Consider the following 26021-nt stretch of genomic DNA (forward strand, 5'->3'; position numbering starts at 1 on the left):
AAAAATAAAAAAAAAGAAAAAAAAAAAGAAAACTAGACAGAAACATTCTCAGAAACTATTTTGGGATGTGTGCATTCAACGCACAGAGTTGAACCTTTCTTTTGATAGAGCAGTTTTGAAACACACCTTTTGTAGAATCTCCTTGTGGAAATTTGGAGCTCTTTGAGGAATTCGTTGTAAACGGGATATCGTCACATACAAACTAGAAAGACTCGTTCTCATAAGCTGCTATGTGATGTGTGCATTCAACTCACAGAGTTCATCCTTTCTTTTCAGAGAGCAGTTTTGAAATAGTATTTGGTGTTGCCTGCAAGTGGATATTTGGAGCGATTTGAGGCCTATTGTGGAAAAGAAAATATCTTCACATGAGAATTAGACAGAAGCATTCTCAGAAATTTTTGTGAAGTATGAATTCAGTTCACACCATTGAACCTTTCTTTTGATGGAGCAGTTTTGAAACACTGCTTTTGAAGGATCTGCTTGTGGATATTTGGAACTCTTTGAAGAATTCGTTGTAAACGGGATATCTTCACATACAAACTAGACAGAAGCATTCTCAGAAGCTGCTTTGTGATGTGTACTTTCAACTCACTTAGTTCAACCTTCCTTTTCAGAGAGCAGTTTTGAAACAGCCTTTTGGTGTTACCTGCAAGTTGATATTTGGAGCGATTTGAGGCCTCTGTTGGAAAAGGATGTATCTTCACATAAAAACTAGACAGAAGAATTCTCAGGAACTTGTTGTGATGTGTGCATTCAGCTAACACAGTTGAAACTTTCTTTGGACAGAGCAGTTTTGAAACACTCTTTTGATAAAATCTGCAAGTGTTCATTTGGAGAGCTTTGATGCCTAAGGTTGAAAAGGAAACATGTTCACATAAAAACTAGACAGAAGCATTCTCAGAAACTCATTTTTGATATCTGTGTTCAATTCATGAGTGGAACCTTTCTTTTGATAGAGCAGTTTTGGAACACTTCTTTTGTAGAATCTGCTTGTGGATATATGAAACTTTTTGAGGAATTCGTTGGAAATGGACTATCTTCAGAAAAAAACTAGGCAGAAGTATTCTCAGAAAGTTCTATGTGATGTGTGCATGCAACTCACAGGGTTGAACCTTTCTTTTGATAGAGCATATTTGAAACTTTCTTTCTGTATTATCTGCAAGTGTTCATTTGGAGCGCCTTGAGGCCTATGAAGGAAAACGAAATATCTTCGCATGAAAACTAGACAGAAGCATTCTCAGAAACATTTTTGTGATGAGTGCATCCAATTCAGTGAGTTGAACGTTTCTTTTGATAGAGCAGTTTTGAAACACTGCTTTTGTAGAATCTGCTTGTGGATATTTGGAGCTCCTTGAGGAATTCGTCGTAAACGGGATATTTACACATACAAACTAGACAGAGGCATTCTCGGAAACTGCTTTTTGATGTGTGCATTCACCTCATAGAGTGGAACCCTTCTTTCATTAGAGCAGTGTTGAAACAGTCTTTTTGTAGTATCTGCAAGTGTTCATTTGGAGCGCTTTGAAGCCTATGTTGGAAAAAGTAATATCTTCACATAAAAACTAGACAGAAGCATTCTCAGAAGCTGCTATGTGATGTGTGCGTTCAACTCACAGAGTTGAACCTTTCTTTTGATAGAGCAGATTTGAAACATTCTTTCTGTATAATCTGCAAGTGTTCATTTGGAGAGCTTTGAGGCCTATGGTGGAAAAGGATATATTTTCACATAAAAACTAGACCAACATTCCCAGGATCTTCTTTGAGATGTGTACATTCAACTAACAGAGTTGAAACTCTATATTGACAGAGCAGTTTTGAAACACTCCTTTTGTAGAATCTGCTTCTGGATATTTGGAGCTCTTTGAAATATTCTTTGTAAACGGGATATCTTCACATACAATCTGGAAGCATTCTCAGAAAATGCTTTATGATGTGTGCATTCAACTCACAGAATTGAACCTTCCTTTTGAGAGAGCAGTTCTGAAACAGTGTTTTTGTAGTGTCTGCAAGTGGATATTTGGAGTGATTTGAGGCCTATGGTGGAAAAGGGAATATCTTCACATAAAAACAAGACAGAAGCATTCTCAGAAACTGCTTCGTGATGTGTGCCTTCACCTCACAGATTTGGAAACTTCCTTTTTTTGGAGCACTTTTGAAACTGTCTTTTTGTAGAATCTGCAAGTGTTCATTTGGAGAGCTTTGAAGCCTATGGTCAAAAAGGTAATATCTTCACATAAAAAATAGAAGCATTCTCAGAAACTTTCTTGGGATGTGTGCATTCACCTCACAGAGTTGAACCTTACTTTTGATAGAGCAGTTTTGAAACAAACCTTTTGTAGAATCTGCTTGTGGATATTTGGAGCTCTCTGAGGAATTCATTGTAAATGGGATATCTTCATATACAAAATAGACAGAAGCATTCTCAGAAGCTGCTATGTGATGTGTGGGTTCAACTCTCAGAGTTGAACCTTTCCTTTGATGGAGCCGTCTTGAAAGCGTCTTTTTGTTGTATCTGCAAGTTAATATTTAGAGCGATTTGAGGACTCTGGTGTAAAAGAAGAAATCTTCACATAAAAACTAGACAGAAGCATTCTCAGAAATTGCGTTATGATGTGTGAATTCACCTCAAAGAGTGGACCCCTTCTTTTGATAGAGCAGTTGTGAAACAGGCTTTTTGTAGTGTCTGCAAGTGTTCATTTGGAGCACTTTGAAGCCTACGGTGGAAAAGGAAATATCTTCATATAAAAACTGGACAGAAGCATTCTCAGAAACACCTTTGTGATATAAGTATTCAATTCACAGAGTGGAACCTTTCTTTTGATAGAGCAGTTTTTAAACACACCTTTTGTAGGACCTGCTTTTGAATATATGAAACTCTTTGAGGAATTCGTTGGAAACGGGCTATCTTCACAAAAAAAAGTAGACTGAAGTATTCTCAGAAAGTTCTTTGTGACGTGTGCATTCAACTCACAGAGTTGAAACTTTCTTTTCCAAATCAGATTCGAAACATTCTTTCTGTATTCTGCAAGTGTTCATTTTGAGCGCTTAGAGGCCTATGGTGAAAAAGGAAATATCTTCACATGAAAACTAGACAGAAGTATTCTCAGAAACTGCTTTGTGATGTGTGCATTCATCTCACAGAGTTCAGCATTTATTTTGATAGAGCGGTTTTGAAACAGTCTTTTTATAGAATCTGCAGGTGGATATTTGGAGCGATTTGAGGACTATGTTGGAAATGGATATATCTTCACTTAAAAACTACACAGAAGCATTCTCTGGAACTTCTGTGTGTTGTGTGCATTCAGCTAACAGAGTTGAACTTTACTTTTGACCGAGCAGTTTTGAGACACTCTTTTGGTAAAATCTGCAAGTGTTCATTTGGAGAGCTTTGAGGCCTATGGTGGAAAAGGAAATATCTTCACATAAAAACCAGACAGCATCATTCTCAGAAACTCCTTTGTGATGTATGCATTCAACTCACAGAGTTTAACCTGTCTTTTAATAGAGCAGTATTGAAACACTCCTTTTGTGGAACCTGCTTGTGGATGTTTGGAACTCTTGGGGAATTCGTTGGAAACGGGAATCTTCACATAAAAACTAGACTGAAGCATTCTCAGAAACTCCTTTGTGATGTGTGCATTCAATTCACAGATTGGAACCTTTCTTTTGATAGAGCAGTTTTGAAACACTTCTTTTGTAGAATCTGCTTGTGGCTATATGAAACTTTTTGAGGAATTCGTTGGAAACGGGCTATCTTCAGAAAAAAACTAGACAGAAGCATTCACAGAAAGTTCTTTGTGAGGAGCGCATTCAACTCTCAGAGTTGAACCTTTCTTTTGATAGAGCAGATTTGAAACATTCTTCCTGTATAATCTGCAAATTTTCATTTTGAGTGCTTTGAGGCCTGTGGTGGAAAAGGATATATCATCATATTAAAACAAGACAGAAGCATTCTCAGAAACTTTTTTGTGATGTGTTCATTCAATTCACAGAGTTGAACCTTTTCTTGGTAGAGCAGTTCTGAAACTCTGCTTTTTTAGAATCTGCTTGTGGATATTTGGAGCTCTTTGAGGAATTCCTTGTAAACAGGATATCTACACATACAATGTAGACAGAAGCATTCTCAGAAACTGCTTTGTGATGCATGCATTCAACTCACAGAGTTGAAGTTTCCTTTTGAGAGAGTAGTTTTGAGACAGTCTTTTTGTAGTGTCTGCAAGTGGATGTTTGGAGCGATTTGAGGCTTGTGGTGGAAAAGGAAATATCATCACATAAAAACTAGACAGAAGAATTCTCAGGAACTGCTTTGTGATGTGTGCATTCCACTCAATGAGTTGAACCTTCCTTTTGATAGAAAAGTTTTGAAAAACACTTTTTGTAGAATCTGTAAGTGTTCATTTGGAGCGCTTTGAAGCCTATGGTGGAAAAGGAAGTACCTTCACATAAAACCTAGAGAGAAGCATTCTCAGAAACAACTTCATGATCTGTGTGTTCAATTCACAGAGTGGAACCTTTCTTTTGACAGAGCAATTTTGAAACACTCCTTTTGTAGAATCTGCTTCTGGATATATGAAACCCTTTGAGAAATTCGGTGGTAAAGAGCTATCTTCATAAAAAATGTAGACAGAAGTATTCTCAGAAAGTTCTTTTTGATGTGTGCATTCAACTCACAGAGTTGAACCTTTCTTTTGATAGAGCAGATTTGAAAATTACTTTCTGTATAATCTGCAAGTGTTCATTTTGAGCGCTTTGAGGCCTAAGGTGGAAAAGGAAATACTTCACATTAAAACTAGACAGAAGCATTCTCAGAAAATTTTTGTGATGTGTTCATTCAACTCACAGAGTTGAAACTCTCTTTTGATAGAGCAGTTTTGAAACACTCCTTTTGTATAATCTGCTTGTGGATATCTGCATCTCTTTGACGAATTCGTTGTAAACCGGATATCTTCACATACAAACTAGACAGAAGCATTCTCAGAAACTGCTTTGTGATATGTGCATTCAACTCACAGAGCTGAACCTTCCTTTTGAGAGAGCAGTTTTGAAACAGTCCTTTTGTAGTATCTGCAAGTGGTTATTTGAGGCGATTAGAGGCCTATAATGCAAAAGGAAATATCTTCACATAAAAACTAGACAGAAGCATTCTCAGAAACTGCTTTGTGATGTGTGCATTCATCTAAAAGAGTGGAACCCTTCTTTTGTTAGAGCAGTTTTGAAACAGTCTTTTTGTAGTATCTGCAAGTGTTGAATTGGAGCGCTTTGAATCCTATTGTGGAATAGGAAATACCTTCACATAAAAACTAGACAGAAGCATTCCCAGGATCTTCTTTGAGATGTGTGCATTCAACTAACAGAGTTGAACCTGTCTTTTGATAGAGCAGTATTGAAACACTCTTGTTGTTGGACCTGCTTGTGGATGTTTGGAACTCTTGGGGAATTCATTGGAAACAGGTATCTTCAGAAAAACACTAGACAGAAGTATTCTCAGAAAGTTCTTTGTGATGTGTGCATTCAACTCACAGGGTTGAACCTTTCTTTTGATAGAGCAGATTTGAAGAAGTCTTTGTGTATAATCTGCAGGTGTTCATTTTGTGCTGTTTGAGGCCTATGGTGGAAAAGGAAATATCTTCACATGAAAACTAGACTGTGGCATTCTCAGAAACTGCTTTGTGACGTGTGCATTCAATTGACATAGTTGAACCTTTCTTTTCATAGGGCAGTTTTAAAACAGTGCTTTTGTAGAATCTGCTTTTGGATATTTTTAGCATTTTGATAAATTCGTTGTAAATGGGATATCTACACCTAGACACTAGACAGAAGCATTCTGAGAAAGTGCTTTGTGATGTGTGCATTCAACTCACAGAGTGGAACCCTTCTTTTGATAGAGCAGTTTTGAAAAAGTCTTTTTGTAGTATCTGCAAGTGTTCACTTGCAGCGCTTTGAAGCCTATGGTGGAAAAGGAAATATCTTCACATAAAGAATAGACAGAAGCATTCTCAGAAACTTTTTTGTGATGTGTGCATTCAACTAACAGAGTTGAACCTGTCTTTCGATAGAGCAGTATTGAAACACTCCTTTTGTGGAATCTGCTTGTGGATGTTTGGAACTCTTGGGGAATTAGTTGGAAACAGGTATCTTCACATAAATCTAGACAGAGGCATTCTCAGAAAGTTCTTAGTGACGTGTGCATCAACTCACAGAGTTGAACCTTTCTTTTGAGAGAGCAGTTTTGAAACACACTTTTTGTAGAATATGAAATTGTTCATTTGGAGCCCTTGGAGGCCTATGGTGGATAAGGAAATATCTTCACATAAAAACTAGACAGAAACATTCTCAGAAACAACTTTGTGATGTGTGTGTTCAATTCACAGAGTTGAAACTTTATTTTGACAGAGCAGTTTTGAAACACTCCTTTTGTAGAATCTGCTTGAGGATATATGAAACTCTTTGAGGAATTCGTTGGCAACAAGCTATCTTCACAAAAAAAGTAGACAGAAGTATTCTCAGAAAGTTCTTTGTGATGTGTGCATTCAACACACAGATTTGAACGTTTCTTTTGAAAGAGCAGATTTGAAACACTCTTTCTGTATAATCTGCAATTGTTCATTTTGAGCGCTTAGAGGCCTATGGTGGAAAAGGAAGTATCTTCACATAAAACCTAGACAGAAGCATTCTCAGAAACAAATTTGTGATGCATATGTTCTACTCACAGAGTGGAAACTTTCTTTTGTTAGAGTAGTTTTGAAAGTCTCCTTTTGAAGAATCTGCTTGTGGATATATGAAACTCTTTGGGGAATTCGTTGGAAACGGGTATCTTCAGATAAAAACTAGAGAGAAGCGTTCCCAGAAAGTTTTGAGGCCTATGATGAAAAAGGAAATATCTTCTGCAAAAGCGGAGTTTCAAAAATGCTCTATCAAAAGAAAGATTCAACTCTGTGAATTGAATGCACACACCACAAAAAATTTCTCGGAATGCTTCTGTCTAGTTTTTATGTGAAAATATTTCCTTTTCCAACATAGGCCTCAAAGTGCTCTGACTGAACACTTGCAGATTCTACAAAAAGTGTGCTTCAAAACTGCTCTATCAAAAGAAGTGTTCCTCTCTGTCAGATGAATGCGTACACCACAAAGCAGTTGGTGAGAATGCTTCTGTCTAGTATTTATGTGAAGATATTTCCTTTTCCATCATAGGCCTCAAATCGCTCCACATATCCTCTTGTAGATACTATAAAAACACTGTTTCGAAACTGCTCTCTCAAAAGGAATGTTCAAGTCTGTGCGTTCAATGTGCAAATCACAAAGAAATTTCCGAGAATGCTTCCGTCTAATTTGCATGTGAAGATATTGCGCTTACAAAGAATTCCTCAAGCAGTTCCATATATCCACAAGCAGATTCTACAAAAGCAGCGTTTCAAAACTGCTCTATCAAAAGCAAGTTTCAACTCTGTCAATTGAATGCACACATCACAAAAAAGTTTCTGAGAATGCTTCTGTCTAGTTTTCATGTGAAGATATTTCCTTTTCCACCATAGGCCTCAAATCGCACCAAATATCCACCTGCAGATTCTACAAAAAGACTGTTTAAAAACTGCTCTATCAAAAGACAGGCTTAACTCTGTGAGTTGAATGCACACATCACAAAGCAGTTTCTGAGAATGTTTCTGTCTAGTTTTCATGTGAAGATATTTCCTTTTCCACCAGAGTCCTCAAATCACTCCAAATATCGACTTGCAGATATACTACAATATCACTGTTTCAAAGCTGCTCTCTCAAAAGGAAGGTTCAACTCTGTTAATTGAATGAACACATCACAAAGCAGTTTCTGAGAGAGCTTCTGTCTAGATTGTATGTGTAGATATCCAGTTTACAAAGAATTTCTCAAAGAGCTGCATATATCCAAAAGCAGATTCTACAAAAGCAGTGTTTCAAAACTGCTCTATCAAAAGAAAGGTTCAACTCTGTGAATTGAATGAACACATCACAAAAAAGTTTCTGAGAATGCTTCTGTCTAGTTTTCATGTGAAGTTATTTCCTTTTAAACCACAGGCTTCAAAGCCCTCAAAATGAACACTTGCAGATAATACAGAAAGAATATTTCATATCTGCTGTATCAAAAGAAAGTTTCAACTCTGTGAGTTGAATGCACACATCTCAAAGAACTTTCTGAGAATACTTCCGTCAACTTTTTATCTGAAGGTAGACCATTTTGAAAGATTTTCTCATAGAGTTTTATTTATAAATAAGCAGATTCTACTAAAGGAGTGTTTCAAAACTGCTCTATCAAAAGTAAGGTTCAACTCTGTGAATTGAATACACACATCACAAAGTTGTTTCTGAGAATGCTTCTGTCTAGTTTTTATGTGAAGATATTTCCTTTTCCACCATAGGTCTGAAAGTGCTCCAAATGAACACTTGCAGATTCTACAAAAAAGTGTGTTTCCAAACTGCGCTATGAAAAGAAAGTTTCAACTCTGTGAGTTAAATGCACACATCACAAAGAACTTTCTTAGAATGCTTCTGTCTGCCTTATATATGAAAATACCCGTTTCCAACGAATTCCTCAATAAGTTCCAAATATCCACAAGCAGATTCTACAAAAGGACTCTTTCAATACTGCTCTATCAAAAGACAGATTCAACTCTGTTAGCTGAATGCACACATGTCAAAATCGTTCCTGAGAATGCTTCTGTCTAGTTTTTATGTGAAGATATTTCCTTTTCCACCACAGGCTTCAAAGCGCTCCAAATGAACATTTTCAGACTTTAAAAACGACTGTTTCAAAACTGTTCTATCAAAAGAAGGGTTCCACTCTGTGAGGTGTAGGCATACATCAAAAAACAGTTTCTGAGAATGCTTCTGTCTAGTATTTATGTGAAGATATTTTTTTTCCATCATAGACCTCAAATAGCTCCACATATCCACTTGCAGATACTACAAAAAGACTGTTTCAGAACTGCTCTATCAAAAGAAGGGTTCAACTCTGTGAGTTGAATGCACACATCAAAAAGCAGTTTCTGAGAATGCTTCTGTCTAGTTTGTATGTGAAGATATACCGTTTATAACGAATTCCTCAAAGAGCTCCAAATATCCACAAGCAGATTCTACAAAAGCAGTGTTTCAAAACTGCTCTATCCAAAGAAAAGTTCAACTCTGTGAATTGAATGCACAGATAACAAAAAAGTTTCTGAGAGTGCTTCCAGTATGTATGTGAAGGTATCCCGTTTACAACAAATTCCTCAAAGAGCTCCAAATATCCACAAGCAGATCCTACAAAAGCTGTTTCTCAAAACTGCTCTAACAAAAGAAAGGTTCAACCCTGTGAACTGAATGCACACATCACAAAATGTTTCTGAGAATGCTTCTGCCTAGTTTTTATGTGAAGACATTTTTTTTTCCACCTTAGGCCACTAAGTGCTCAAAATGATCACTTGCAGATTTTAAAGAAAGAATGCTTCAAATCTGTTCTAACGAAAGAAAGGTTCAACTCTGTGAGTTAAATGCACACATCACAAAGAACTTTCTGAGAATACTTCTGTCTAGTTTTTTTTTTGAAGATTGTCCGTTTCCAACGAATTCCTCAAGGAGTTCCAAATATCCTCAAGCAGATTCTACAAAAGGAGTGTTTCAAACTGCTCTATCAAAAGAAAGGTTCAACTCTGTGAATTGAACACACACAACACAGAGGAGTTTCTGAGAATGTTTCTGTCCAGTTTTTATGTGATGATATTTCTTTTTCCACTATAGGCCTCAAAGCTCTCCAAATGAACACATGCAGATTTTACAAAAAGAGTGCTTCAAAACTACTCTTTCAAAAGAAAGGTTCAACTCTGTTAGCTGAATGCACACATCACAAAGTAGTTCTTGAGAATGCTTCTGTCTAGTTTGTATGTGAGGTTATCCCGTTTACAACATATTCCTCGAAGAGCTCCAAATATCCACAAGCAGATTCTACAAAAGCAGTTTTTCAAAACTGCTCTAACGAAAGAAAGGTTCAACTCTGTGAATTGAATGCACACATCACAAAAATGTTTCTGAGAAGGTTTCTGCCTAGTTCATATGTGAAGACATTTCCTTTTCCACCTTAGGCCTCTAAGCGCTCAAAATGAACACTTGCAGATTATAAAGAGAGAATGTTTCTAATCTGCTCTATCAAAAGAAAGGTTCAACTCTGTGAGTTGAATGCACACCTCACAAAGAACTTTCTGAGAATTCTGTCTAGTTTTTTTTGTGAAGTTTGCCCGCTTCCAATGAATTCCTCAAAGAGCTCCAAATATCCACAAGCTGATTCTACAAAAGGAGCGTTTCAAAACTTCTCTATCAAAAGAAAGGTTCAACTCTGTGAGTTGAATGCACACATCACCAAAAAGTTTCTGAGAATGCTTCTGTCTTGTTTTTATGTGAAGATATTACCTTTTCCACCATAGGCTTCTAAGCGCTCCAAATGAACACTTGAAGATTCTACAAAAAGACTGTTTCAAATCTGCTCTATCAAAAGAAAGGTTCAACTGTATGAGATGAATGCACACATCACAAGTAACTTTCTGAGAATACTTCTGTCGAGTTTTTATATGAAGATACCCGTTTCCAACGAATTCCGCAAAGATTCCAAATATCCACAAGCAGATCCTAAAAAGGAGTATTTCAATACTGCTTTATCAAAAGACAGATTCAACTCTGTTAATTGAATGCATACATAAGAAAGACGTTCCTGAGAACGCTTCTGTCTAGTTTTTATGTGAAGATATTTCCTTTTCCACCATAGGCTTCAAAGTGCTCCAAATGAACACTTGCAGATTCTACAAAAAGACTATTTCAAAACTGCTATATCAAAGGTAGTGTTCAACTCTGTGAATTGAATGAACACATCACAAAGCAGTTTCTGAGAATGCTTCTGTCTAATTTTTATGTGAAGATATTTCCTTTTCCACCAGAGTCCTCAAATCCTACCAAATATCCACTGGCAGACTGTACAAAAACACTGTTTCAAAACTGCTCTCTCAAAAGGAAGGTTATCTCTGTTAGTTGAATGCACACATCACAAAGCAGTTTCTGAGAATGCTTCTGTCTGGTTGTTATGTGAAGATATTTCCTTTTCCACCATAGGCCTCAAAGAACTCAAAATGAACATTTGCAGGTTATACAGAAAGAAAGATTCAAATCCGCTCTATCAAAAGGCATGTTCAACTCTGTGTGTTGGATGCACACATCACAAAGAAGTTTCTGTGAATGCTTCTGTCTAATTTTTATATGAAGATATTTCCTTTTCCACCATAGGCCTAAAATCGCTCCATATGAACACTTGCAGATTTTACAAACAGTGTGTTTCAAAACTGCTCAACCAAAAGAAAGGTTCAACCCTGTGAGTTGAATGCACACGTCACAACAACTTTCTGAGAATGCTTCTGTCTAGTTTATATATGAAGATACCTGTTTCCAAAGAATTCCTCAATAAGTTCCAAATATATACAAGCAGATTCTACAAAAGGAGTGTTTCAATACTGCTGTATTAAAAGACAGATTCAACTCTGTTAGCTGAATGCACACATGTCAAAGGCGTTTCTGAGAATGCTTCTATCTAGTTTTTATGTGAAGATATTTCTTTTTCCAGCATAGGCTTCAAAGCACTCCAAATGAACACTTTCAGATTTTACAAATAGTCTGTTTCAAAACTGCGCTATTGAAAGAAGGGTTCCACTCTGTGAGGTGAATGCACACATCACAAAGCAGTTTCTGAGAATGCTTCTGTCTAGAATTTATGTGAAGATATTTCCTTTTCCATCATTGACCTCAAATTGCTCCACATCTCCACTTGCAGATACTACAAAAAGACTGCTTCAAAACTGCTCTTTCAAAGGAAGGGTTCAACTCTGTGAGTTGAAAGCACACATCACAAAGCAGTTTATGAGAATGCTTCTGTCTAGTTTGTATGTGAAGATCTCCCATTTTCAACGAATTCCTCAAAGAGCTCCAAATATCCACAAGCAGATTCTACAAAAGCAGCGTTTCAAAACTGTTCTATCAAAAGAAAGTTTCAACTCTGTGAATTGAATGCACATATCAGAAAAAAGTTCCTGAGAATGCTTCTAGTTTGTATGTGAAGATATCCCGTTTACAATGAATTCCTCAAAGAGCTCCAAATATCCACATGTAGATTCTACAAAAGCAATTTTTCAAAACTGCTCTAACAAAAGAAAGATTCAACTCTGTGAACTGAATGGACGTATCACAAAAAGTTTCTGAGAATGCTTCTGCCTGTTTTCATGTGAAGACATTTTTTTTTTCCACCTTAGGCCTCTAAGCGCTCAAAATGAACACTTGCAGATTATAAAGAAAGAATGTTTCAAATCTGCTCTAACAAAGGAAAGGTTCAACTCTGTCAGTTGAATGTACACATCACAAAGAACTTTCTGAGAATACTTCTGTCTAGTTTTTTTGTGAAGTTTGCCCATTTCCAACGAATTCCTCAAGGAGTTCCAAATATCCTCAAGCAGATTCTACAAAAGGATTGTTTCAAAACTGCTCTATCGGAAGAAAGGTTCAACTCTGTGAATTGAACACACACCACACAAATGAGTTTCTGAGAATGCTTCTGTCTAGTTTTTATGTGAAGATATTTCCTTTTCCACCCGAGTCCTCAAATTGCTCCAAATATCCACTTGCAGATACTAGAAAAACACTGTTTCAAAACTTCTCTTTCAAAACGAAGGTTCACCCTTGTGAGTTGAATTCACACATCACAAAGCAGTTTCTGAGAATGCTTCTGTCTTGTTTGTATGTGTAGTTATCCCATTTACAACGAATTCCTCAAAGAGCCCCAAATATCCGAAAGCAGATTCTACAAAAGCAGTGTTTCAAATCTGCTCTATCAAAAGAAAGGTTCATCTCTGTGAATTGAATGAACACATCACAAAAAAAGTTTCAGAAAATTCTTCTGTCCAGTTTTCATGTGAAGTTTTTTCCTTTTCCACCATAGGCCTCAAAGCACTCAAAATGAACACTTTCGGATTATACAGAAAGAATGTTTCATATCTGCTGTATCAAAAGAAAGGTCAACTCTGTGAGTTGAAAGCACACATCACAAAGAACTTTCTGAGAATACTTCTGTCTTGTTTTTTTCTGCAGATAGTCCATTTCCAACGAATTCCTCAAAGAGTTTCATATATCCACAAGCAGATTCTACAAAAGGAGTGTTTCAAAACTGCTCTATCAAAAGAAAGGGTCAATTCTGTGAATTTAACACACACAACACAAAGGTGTTTCTGAGAATGCTTCTATCTAATTTTTATATGAAGATATTTCCTTTTCCACCATAGGCCTCAAAGCGCTCAAAATGAATACTTGCAGAATATAGAGAAAGAAAGTTTCAAATCTGCTCTATCAAAGGAAATGTTCAATTCTGTGAGTTGAATGCACACATCACAAAGAACTTTCTGAGAATACTTCTGTCTAGTGTTTTTGTGAAGATTGCCCGTTTCCAACGAATTCCTCAAAGAGTTCCAAATATCCACAAGCTGATTCTACAAATATAATGTTTCATAACTGCTCTAACAAAAGAAAGTTTCAGTTTTAGGGATGCAGTTTTAATTTGATTGGAGAAGGCTATGCTAAGAAAGAATGGGTTTAATTCATGCTAGTTGTTAAAATTATTATAATTGTTGCTTGGCACAGTGGCTTCCACCTGTAATCCCAGCATTCTGGGAGGCTGAGGCGGGCAGATCTCTTGAAGCCAGGAGTTCGAGACCAGGCTGGACAACATGGTGAAACCTCGTCTCTAAGAAAAATGCAAAAAAAAATAGCCAGGTGTGATGGCGCATGCCTATAATCCCAGCTACTTGGGAATCTGAGGCTGGAGAATCCGTTGAACCTGGGAGGCAGAGAATGTTGTGAACTGAGATCATGCAACTGCACTCCAGCCTGGGTGACAGAGCCGTATTTTGTCTCAAGAAAAAATTATTATTATAGTAATACATTCTATATTCATATAACATATTTGCAAGTCTTTGTGAGTAAACTAATGACTGTGATATAATTATAGTAGCAAGCACAGAAGATCATTAAACACACATGGACAATGGCCACGCTCAGCTTTCCTCTCTGAAAAGAATTTAACATCCTAGAATTGTTCTGTGGCTCCCTATTATTAAACACTTAGTTAACATAAAATTTTATAGCAGATCTTGTATAAAAATTATAATAATATTATGGTGAAAACTAATCTGAATTTACCAGGCAAATGAAGAAAATAGATCTCATTCTTCAAAATAAATGCTTTCTGTTGTGTGGAGTGTCCATTTTGCAGTTCCTTGACTTGGCAAAATTACTTGCTCCTGGTCTGAAGCTTCCTTTGAAGCAGTTATTACATCTGGAGAAAACAGGCCCCTGTACCTGGGGTCAGGACATAGGGAAAGGTATTTTATTATTCTTCAGAAAATAGAATCTTTATTCAGATTCGTTGTATTCTTTATTTATTTATTTATTTATTATTATACTTTATGTTTTAGGGTACATGTGCACAATGTGCAGGTTAGTTACCTATGTATACATGTGCCATGGTGGTGTGCTGCACCCACTAACTCGTAATCTAGAATTAGGTATATCTCCCAATGCTATCCATCCCCACTCCCCCCACCCCCAACAGTCCCCAGAGTGTGATGTTCCCCTTCCTGTGTCCATGTGTTCTCATTGTTCAATTCGCACCTATGAGTGAGAATATGCGGTGTTAATTACCACTCTAAAATTTTACCTTACATATTATTGTTGGTCTCCTTTCAGAAAATATAAACTGTCTGGGGCCAGAGTTGCTCTGTTTTATTCCCTGCTGTATCTCCAGGACCTGGCTCAGGGCCTGCATGAAATAGTTGCTAGTAACGAGTCACCGAATGAATACATGAACAAATGTTGAGTGAATACGTGAGCAAATGAATGTCATGTTCCAAGAACTACACTTTTACTTACCTATGTTTTTTAGCTTGATTGTCACATCATTCTAAGGTAGGAAGTAATCTTTAGAATGACTGAGTTACTTGCCCAAAATTTCACAGGTATTAAATATCAGGGCATGATCAACGGCTTCTGATTCCAAAGCCCTTCAACAACTGTGCTATGAAATAATAGTTCGTGTGTGTGTGTGTGGGTGTGTGCACACGCGTGCATTTAGATTGCCTGCAGTTAGATTGCCCTAAACTTTCTGATTAAATAAAAAAAAACTCAGTTATATGCAACCAAAAGATGATGACAAGACAAAATGGAACAGTTAGAAGATAAAAGTAAATGTTTAGCTTTCTTTAGTTACTGCAAAAAGAGAATTGCTTGTGGGAGTGGGAGAAAAACAAAACAGTGAAATTCTCCTTTTTCACATTTTTTCATACCATGGTGCACACATAATTCAATTTACCATTTTCCCTTAAATAAACTAAATATGTAAAAATACTCTTTTTCCAATGTGCAACATAGCATATCTTGTCATCGTATAGTATCAGTATTAGTTCACCATGCTCTTCAGGGTAAGAGAAGTGTTGATTTTTTTTTTTTTTTTTTTTTTTTTTGAGACTGAGTCTCACTCTGTCGCCCAGGCTGGAGTGCAGTGGTGCAATCTCGGCTCACTGCAACATCCGCCTCCTGGGTTCAAGTTATTCTCCTGCCTCAGCCTCCCAAGTAGCTGGAACTACAGGCATGTGCCACCATGCCCAGCTATTTTTTTTGTATTTTTCGTAGAGACAAGGTTTCACCATGTTAGCCAGGATGGTCTCGATCTCCTGATATCATGATCCACCCACCTCACCCTCCCGAAGAGCTAGGATTACAGGCGTGAGCCACTGCTCCTGGCCTTGATTTTTCATTTCCTACCTAGACCATCTGTTTCCAACTCTCTACTCTTGACTCCATTCAAAGTAGAGATGCGCCATAAACACGTCCACTGTGCGGTCCGAGAAGATGTCAGGTGTTCCTGAGCAATACACTGGTGGTCTCAGAATAGAAAAGTTGAACTAGGGAGGTATAAAATATAGTATGTTTGAGTATGGTGGTGATGTCAATAGGATAGTTATTTAAATTTTACTTTTCTTTTTCCAGTCTCTTAGTTAAATTTAAACACTTAATGTATGAATTCTGCCTGAAATTAGGGGAAACATTATGGCCTCATTCAGAGTCAGGAGAACTGGATTCACATTCCAATTCTGCCACTTGTTTGCTCTGTGAATTTGGACCAATGGGAATTTATTTCCTCAGCTGGGAAGTGAAATAATCATGCCTGCACTGGCTGCTTCTGTGAGTGGAAGATCATAATTGGAGTGCAGGAAAGACTTTGTAAACTTTTAAGTGCTCTATAAAAGTTAGCATTTTACTCAATAAATTTTTATCACACATTCGATGGAATAAGGAAAGAGAATTGAAGTAATACAGTTTTTCTTCATTGCCTTAGAATATAATTCAGATATAATACAGTTCATTACATTTCATATTTGTGGCTATTTCAGTAAATTTATTTGTCAAACTCTATACTAAATAAAATAAATTTACTATAAAAAAACAAAAGAAAAGTTCAACTCTGTGAATTGAACAGACACATCACAAAGGAGTTTCTGAGAATGCTTCTGTCTAGTTTTTCTGTGAAGATATTTCCTTCTCCACCATAGGCCTCAAAGCTCACCAAATGAACACTTGCAGATTTCACAAAAAGAGTGTTTCAAAACTGCTCTGTCAAAAGAAAGGATCAACTCTGTTAGCTGAATGCACACATCACAAAGAAGTTCCTCAGAATGCTTCTGTCCAGTTTTTATGTGAAGATATATCCTTTCCCAACATGGGCTTCAAATCGCACCTAATATCCACCTGCACATTCTACAAAAAGACTTTAAAAACTGCTCTATCAAAAGAAAGGCTCCACTCAGTAAGTTGAATGAACACATCACAAAGCAGTTTCTGAGAATGCTTCAGTATAGTTTTTAAGTGAAGAAATTTCCTTTTCCACCATAGGCCTCAAATTGCTCCAAATATCCACTTGCAGTTACCACAAGAAGTCTGTTTCAAAAGTGCTCTCTCAAAAGGAAGGTTCAACTCTGTGAGTTGAATGCACACATCACAAAGCAGTTTCTGAGAATACTTCCCTCTAGTTTGTATGTGAAGATATCCAGTTTACAATGAATTCCTCAAGGAGCTCCAAATTTCCAGAAGCAGATACTACAAAAGGAGTGTTTCAAAACTGCTCTATGCAAAGAGAGGTTCAACTCCGTGAGTTGAATGCACACATCACAAAAAAGTTTCTGAGAAAGTTTCTGTCTAGTTTTTATGGGAAGATATTACCTTTTCCACCATGGGCTTCAAAACACTCCAAATGAACACTCGCAGATTCTACAAAAGGAGTATTTCTAAACTGATCTATCAAAAGAAAATTTCACTATTTCCTTCAGTTCTGCTCTGATTTTCGTTATTTCTTGCCTTCTGCTAGCTTTTGAATATGTTTGCTCTTGCTTTTCTAGTTGTTTTAATTGTTATGTTAGGGTGTCAATTTTGGATCTTTCCTGCTTTCTCTTGTGGACATTTACTGCTATAAATTTCCCTCTACAAACTGCTTTGAATGCATCCCAGAGATTCTGGTATGTTGTGTCTTTGATCTCATCAGTTTGAAAGAACATCTTTATTTCTGCCTTCAAAACCCTTCAAAAAATTAATGAATCCAGGAGCTGCTTTTTTGAAAGGATCAACAAAATTGATAGACCGCTAGCAAGACTAATAAAGAAAAAAAGAGAGAAGAATCAAATAGATGCAATAAAAAATGATAAAGGTGATATCACCACTGATCTCACAGAAATACAAACTAACATCAGGGAATACTACAAACACCTCTATGCAAATAAACTAGAAAACCTAGAAGAAATGGATAAATTCCTGGACACATACACTCTCCCAAGACTAAACCAGGAAGAAGTTGAGTCTCTGAATAGACCAATAACAGGAGCTGAAATTGTGACAATAATCAATAGCTTACCAACCAAAAAGAGTCCAGGATCCGATGGATTCACAGCCAAATTCTACAAGAGGTACAAGGAGGAAGTGGTACCATTCCTTCTGAAATTATTCCAATAAATAGAAAACGAGGGAATCCTCCCTAACTCATTTTATGAGGCCAGCATCCTTCTGATACCAAAGCCTGGCAGAGACACAACAAAAAAAAAGAATTTTAGACCAATATCTTTGATGAACATTGATGCAAAAATCCTCAATAAAATACTGGCAAAATGAATCCAGCTGCACATCAAAAAGTTTATCCACCATGATCAAGTGGGCTTCATCCCAGGGATGCAAGCCTGGTTCAATAAATGCAAATCAATAAATGTAATCCAGCATATAAACAGAGCCAAAGACAAAAACCACACGATTATCTCAATAGAGGCAGAAAAAGCCTTTGACAAAATTCAACAACCATTCATGCTAAAAACTCTCAATAAATTTCGTATTGATGGGACGTATTCCAAAATAATAAGAGCTGTCTATGACAAACACACAGCCAATATCATATTGAATGGGCAAAAACTGGAAGCATTCCCTTTGAAAACTGGCACAAGACAGAGATGCCCTCTCTCACCACTCCTATTCAACATAGTGTTTGAAGTCCTGGCCAGGGCAATTAGGCAGGAGAAGGAAATAAAGGGTATTCAGTTAGGAAAATAGGAAGTCAAATTGTCCCTGTTTGCTGACGACATGATTGTATATCTAGAAAACCCCATTGTCTCAGCCCAAAATCTCCCTAAGCTGATAAGCAACTTCAGCAAAGTCTCAGGATACAAAATCAATGTACAAAAATCACAAGTATTCTTATACACCAACAACAGACAAACAGAGAGCCAAATCATGAGTGAACTCCCATTCACAATTGTTTCAAAGAGAATAAAATACCTAGGAATCCAGCTTACAAGGGATGTGAAGGACCTCTTCAAGGAGAACTACAAACCACTGCTCAAGGAAATAAAAGAGGATACAAACAAATGGAAGAACATTCCATGCTAATGAGTAGAAAGAATGAATATCGTGCAAATGGCCATACTGCCCAAGGTAATTTACAGATTCAATGCCATCGCCATGAAGCTACCAATGACTTTCTTCACAGAATTGGAAAAAACTACTTTAAAGTTCATATGGAACCAAAAAAGAGTCCACATCGCCAAGTCAATCCTAAGCCAAAAGAACAAAGCTGGAGGCATCACACTACCTGACTTCAAACTATACTACAAGGTTACAGTAATCAAAACAGCATGGTACTGGTGCCAAAACAGAGATATAGATCAATGGAACAGAACAGAGCCCTCAGAAATAACGCCGCATATCTACAACTATCTGATCTTTGACACACCTGAGAAAAACAAGCAATGGGGAAAGGATTCCCTATTTAATAAATGGTGCTGGGAAAACTGGCTAGCCATATGTAGAAAGCTGAAACTGGATCCCTTCCTTACACCTTATACAAAAATCAATTCAAAATGGATTAAAGAGTTAAATGTTAGACCTAAAACCATAAAAACCCTAGAAGAAAACCTAGGCATTACCATTCAGGACATAGGCATGGGCAAGAACTTCATGTCTAAAACACCAAAAGCAATGGCAACAAAAGCCAAAATTGACCAATGGGATCTAATTAAACTAAACAGCTTCTGCACAGCTAAAGAAACTACCATCAGAGTGAACAGGCATCCTACAAAATGGGAGAAAATTTTCGCAACCTACTCATCTGACAAAGGGCTAATATCCAGAATCTACAATGAACTCAAACAAATTTACAAGAAAAAAACAAACAACCCCATCAAAAAGGGGGCAAAGGACATGAACAGACACTTCTCAAAAGAAGACATTTATGCAGCCAAAAAACACATGAAAAAATGCTCATCATCACTGGCCATCAGAGAAATGCAAATCAAAACCACAATGAGATACCGTCTCACAACAGTTAGAATGTCAATCAATAAAATGTCAGGAAATAACAGGTGCTGGAGAGGATGTGGAGAAATAGGAACACTTTTACACTGTTGGTGGGACTGTAAATTAGTTCAACCATTTTGGAAGTCAGTGTGGCGATTCCTCAGGGATCTAGAACTGGAAATACCATTTGACCCAGCCATCCCATTCCTGGGTATATACCCAAAGGAGTATAAATCATGCCGCTATAAAGACACATGCACACATATGATTATTGCAGCATTATTCACAATAGCAAAGACTTGGAACCAACCCAAATGTCCAACAATGATAGACTGGATTAAGAAAATGTGGCACATATACACCATGGAACACTATGCAGCCATAAAAAATGATGAGTTCATGTCCTTTGTAGGGACATGGATGAAATTGGAAATCATCATTCTCAGTAAACTATCGCAAGAACAAAAAACCAAACACATCATATTCTCACTCATAGGTGGGAACTGAACAGTGAGATCACATGGACACAGAAAGGGGAATATCACACTCTGGGGACTGTTGTGGGGTGGAGGGAGGATGGAGGGATAGCATCGGGAGATATACCTAATGCTAGATGACAAGTTTGTGGGTGCAGTGCACCAGCATGACACATGTATACATATGTAACTAACCTGCACAATGTGCACATGTACCCTAAAACTTAAAGTATAATAATAAAAAAAGTAAAAGAAAAGTTCAACTCTGTGAATTGAATGCACACATCACAAAGTTGTTTCTGAGAATGCTTCTGTCTAGTTTTTATGTGAAGATGTTTCCTTTTCCACCATAGACCTCAACACGCTCCAAAAGAACACTTGCAGATTCTTAAAAAAAGTGTGTTTCAAAACTGCTCTATCAAAAGAACTGTTCAACTCTCTGAGTTGAAAGCACACATCACAAAAAACTTTCTGAGAATGCTTCGGTCTAGTTTTTATTTGAAGATACCCATTTACAACGAATTCCTCAAAGCGTTCCAAATATCCACTAGCAGATTCTGAAAAAAGGAGTGTTTCAAAACTTCTCTATCAAAAGAAAGGTTCATCTCTGTTAACTGAACACATACATCACAAACGAGTTTTTGAGAATGCTTCCGTCTAGTTTTTATGTGAAGATATTTCCTTTTCCAACATAGGCCTCAAAGCTCTTCAAATGAACGTTTGCAGATTTTACAAAAAGAGTGTTTCAAAACTACTCTGTCAAAAGAAAGGTCCAACTCTGTTAGCTGAATGCACACATCACAAAGAAGTTCCTGAGAATGCTTCCGTCTTGTTTTTATGTGAAGATATATCCTTTTCCAGGATAGGCCTCAAATTGCACCAAATATCCACCTGCAGATTCTACAAAAAGACTGTTTCAAAACTCCTCTATCAAAAGGAAGGCTCAACTCTGTGAGTTGAATGCACTCATCACAAAGCAGTTTCTCAGAATGCTTCTGTCTAGTATTTAGGTGAAGAAATTTCCTTTTCCAAAATAGGCATCATATTGCTTCAAATATCCACTTGCAGGTACCACAAAAAGTCTGCTTCAAAACTGCTCTCCCAAAAGGAAGGTTCAACTCTGTGAGTTGAATGCACATATGACAAAGCAGTTTCTGAGACTACTTCTGTCTTGGTTGTTTGTGAAGATATCCCGTTTACAACGAATTAGTCAAAGATTTCCAAATATTCACTTGCAGATAAGACAAAAACAGTTTCAAAACTGCTCTCTCAAAAGGAAGGTTCAACAATTTGAGTTGAATGCACACATCACAAAGCAGTTGCTGAGAATGCTTCTGTCTTGTTTGTATGTGTAGATATCCTGTTTAAAACGAATTCCTCAAAGAGCTCCAAATATCCAAAAGCAGATTCTACAAAAGCAGTGTTTCAAACTTGCTCTATCAAAAGAAAGTTTCAACTCTGTGACATGAATGAACATATCACAAAAAAGTTTCTGAGAATGCTTCTGTCCAGTTTTCATTTGAAGAGAGTTCCTTTTCCGCCATAGTCCACAAAGCGCTCAAAATGAACACTTGCAGATTATAGAGAAAGAATGTTTCATATCTGCTGTATCAAAAGAAAGGTTCAACTCTGTGAGTTGAATGCACACATCAAAAAGAACTTTCTGAGAATACTTCTGTCTACTCTTTTTCTGAAGATATCCAGTTTCCAATGAATTGCTGAAAGAGTTTCATATATAGACAAGGAGATTCTACAAAAGGAGTGTTTCAAAACTGCTATATCAACAGAAAGGTTCAACTCTGTGAATTGAACACACACATCAGAAAGGAGTTTCTGAGAATGCTTCTGTCCAGTTTTTATGTGAAGACATTTTCTTTTCCACCATGGGCTTCAAAGCGCTCCAAACGAACACTTGCAGATTCTACAAAATGAGTGTTTCTAAGCTGATCTATCAAAAGAAATGTTCAACTCTGTGAGTTGAATGCACTCATCACAAGGAAATTTCTGAGAATGCTTCTGTCTAGTTTTTATAGGAAGACACCATTTTAAAACGAATTCCTCCAAGAGTTCCAAATATCAACAAGCAGATTCTACAAAAGGAGTGTGTCAATACTCCTCTATTAAAATACAGATTCAACTCTTTTAGTTGAATGTACACATCTCAAAGTTGTTCCTGAGAATGCTTCTGTCTATTTTTTATGTGAAGATATTTCCTTTTCCACCATAGGCTTCAAAGCACTCCAAATGAACACTTGCAGATTCTACAAAAAGGCTGTTTCAAAACTGCTCTATCAAAAAAAGGGTTCCACTCTGTCAGGTGAATGCACACATCACAGGGCAGTTTCTGAGAATGCTTCTGTCTAGTTTTTATATGAAGATATTTCCTTTTCCATCATAGGCCTGAAATAGCTCCAAGTATCCACTTGCAGATACTACAAAAAGACTGTTTCAGAACTGCTCTCTGAAAAGGAAGGTTCACCTCTGTGAGTTGAATGCACACATCACAAAGCAGTTTCTGAGAATGCTTCTGTCTAGTTTTTATGTGAAGATATTACCTTTTCCACCATAGGCTTCAAAGCGCTCCAAATGAATACTTGCAGATTCTACAAAAAGACTGTTTCAAAACTGCTCTATCAAAGGAAGGGTTCAAATCTTTGAGTTGAATGCACACATCACAAAGCAGTTTCTGAGAATGCTTCTATCTAGTTTTTATGTGAAGATATTTCCTTTTACAACAGAGTCCTCAAATCACTCCAAATATCCACTTGAGGAGACTACAAAAACACTGTTTCAAAACTACTCTCTCAAAAAGAAGGTTCAACTCTATGAGTTGAATGCACACAATACAAAGCAGTTACTGAGAATGCTTCCAGTTTCTATGTGGAGATATCTGGTTTACAAAGAATTCCTCAAAGATCTCCAAATATCCACAAGCAGATTCTACAAAAGGAGTGTTTCAAAACTGCTCTATCAAATGACAGGTTCAACTCTGTGAGTTGTATGCACACATCACAAAAAGGTTCTGAGAATGTTTCTGTCTAGTTTGTATGTGAAGATATTTCCTTTTCCACCATAGGCCTCAACATGCTCCAAATGAACACTAGCAGATTCTAAAAAAGGGTGTGTTTCAAAACTGCTCTATCAAGAGAAAGGTTCAACTCTGTGAGTTGAATGCACACATCCCAAAAAACTTTATGAGAATTCTTCTGTCTAGTTTTTATATGAAGATACCCTTTTACAAGGAATTATTCAAAGAGTTCCCAATAGCCACAAGCAGATTCTAAAAAAGGAGTGTTTCAAAACTTCTCTATCAAAAGAAAGGTTCATCTCTGTTGATTGAATGCACACATCACAGAGCAGTCTTTGAGAAAGCTTCTGTCTAGTTTTTATGTGAAGATATTTCCTTCTCCAATGTAGGCCTCAAAGCTCTCCAAATGAACACTTGCAGATTTACAAAAAGAGTGTTTCAAAACTGCTCTGTCAAAAGAAAGGTCCAATTCTGTTAGCTGAATGCACACATCAAGAAGAAGTTCCTGAGAATTCTTCCATCTTGTTTTTATGTGAAGATATATCCTTTTCCAGGATAGGCCTCGAATCGCACCAAATATCCACCAGCAGATTCTACAAAGTGACTGTTTCAAAACTCCTCTATAAAGAGAAAGGCTCAACTCTGTGAGTTGAATGCACACATCACAAAGCAGTTTCTCAGAATGCTTCTGTCTAGTTTTTAGTTGAAGAAATTTCCTTTCCCAACATTGGCATCAAATCGCTCCAAATATCCACTTGCAGTTACCACAAAAAGTCAGCTTCAAGACTGCTCTCTCAAAAGGAAGGTTCAACTCTGTGAGTTGAATGCACACATCACAAAAATGTTTCTGAGAATGCTTCTGTCTAGTTTTTATGTGAAGATATTTCCTTTTCCACCATAGACCTCAAAGCGCTCCAAATGAACACATGCAGATTATACAGAAAGAATGTTTTAAATCTGCTCTATCAAAAGTTCAATACTGTGAGTGGAATGAACACATCACAACGAGGTTTCTGAGAATGGTTCTGTCTAGTTTTTATGTGAAGATATTTCCTTTTCCACCATGGGCCTCAAAGTGCTCCAAATGAACCCATGCAGATACTACAAAGAGAGTGTTTCCAAACTGCCCTATCAAAATAAAGGTTCGACACTGTTAGCTGAATGCACACATCACAAAGAAGTTCCTGAGAATGCTTCTGGCTAGTTTTTATGTGAATGTATTTCCTTTTCCAACATAGGCCTCAAATCGCACAAAATATCCACTGGCAAATTCTACAAAAATACTGGAACAAAACTGCTCTCAGAAAAGGAAGTTTCAACTCTGGGAGTTGAATGCACACATCACCAAAAAGTTTCTTAGAATGCTTCTGTCTAGTTTTTATGTGAAGATCTTTCTTTTTCCTATGTAGGCCTCAAAGTGCTCAAAATGAACACTTGCAGATTCTACATAGAGAGTGTTTCAAAACTGCCCTATGAAAAGAAAGTTTCAAGTCTGTCGGTTGAATGCACACATCACAAAGAACTTTCTGAGAATCCTTCTGTCTAGTTTTTATGTGAAGATATTTCCTTTTCCTACATAGGCCTCAAAGCGCTCAAAATGAACACCTGCAGATTCTACATAGAGAGTGTTTCAAAACTACTCTAACAAAAGAAAGCTTCAAGTATGGAGGTTGAATGCACACATCACAAAGAATGTTCTGAGAATGCTTCTGTCTAGCTTTTATGTGAAGATACCCGTTTCCATCGAATTCCTCAAATTGTTCCAAATATCCACAAGCAGATTCTACAAAAGAAGTGTTTCAAATGGCTCTATCGAAAGAAAGGTTCAACTCTGTGAGTTGAATGCACACATCACAAAGAACTATCTGAGAACACTTCTGTATAGTTTTTTGTGAAGATAGCCCGTTTCCAATGAACTAATCAAAGAGTTCCAAATATCCACAAGCAGATTCTACAAAAGGAGTGTTTCAAATCTGCACTATCAAAAGAAAAGTTCAACTCTGTGAATTGAACACACACATCACAAAGGTGTTTCTGAGAATGCTTCTGTCCAGTTTTTATGTGAAGATACTTCCTTTTCCACCATAGGCCTCAAAGCGCTCCAAATGAACATAAGCACATTCTACAAAAGAGTGTTTCAAAACTGCTCTATCCAAAGAAAGGTTCAACTCTGTGAGTTGAATGCACACATACCAAGGAACTTTCTGAGAATGCCTCTGTCTAGTTTTTATGTGAAGATCGCTGTTTCCACTGAATTCCACATAGAGTTACAAATATCCACAAGCAGATTCTACAAAAGGAGTGTTTCAATACTGCTCTATCAAAAGACAGGTTCACCTCTGTTAGCTGAATCTACACATCTCAAAGAAGTTCCTGATAATGCATCTGTCTGGTTTTTATGTGAAGATATTTCCTTTTCCATCATAAGCCTCAAAGTGCTCAAAATGAATACTTGCAGATTCTACAAAAAGAGTTTTTCAAAACTGCTCTATCAAAATATAGGTTCAACACTGTCAGTTGAAAGCACACATCACAAAGTACTTTCTGAGAATGCTTCTGTCTGGTTTTCGTGTGAAGATATTTCCTTTTCCATCTTGGGCCTCATA

The sequence above is a fragment of the Pan troglodytes genome, chromosome 10 (genome assembly GCF_028858775.2).
Source record: "Pan troglodytes isolate AG18354 chromosome 10, NHGRI_mPanTro3-v2.0_pri, whole genome shotgun sequence".
Lineage (NCBI taxonomy): Eukaryota > Metazoa > Chordata > Mammalia > Primates > Hominidae > Pan > Pan troglodytes.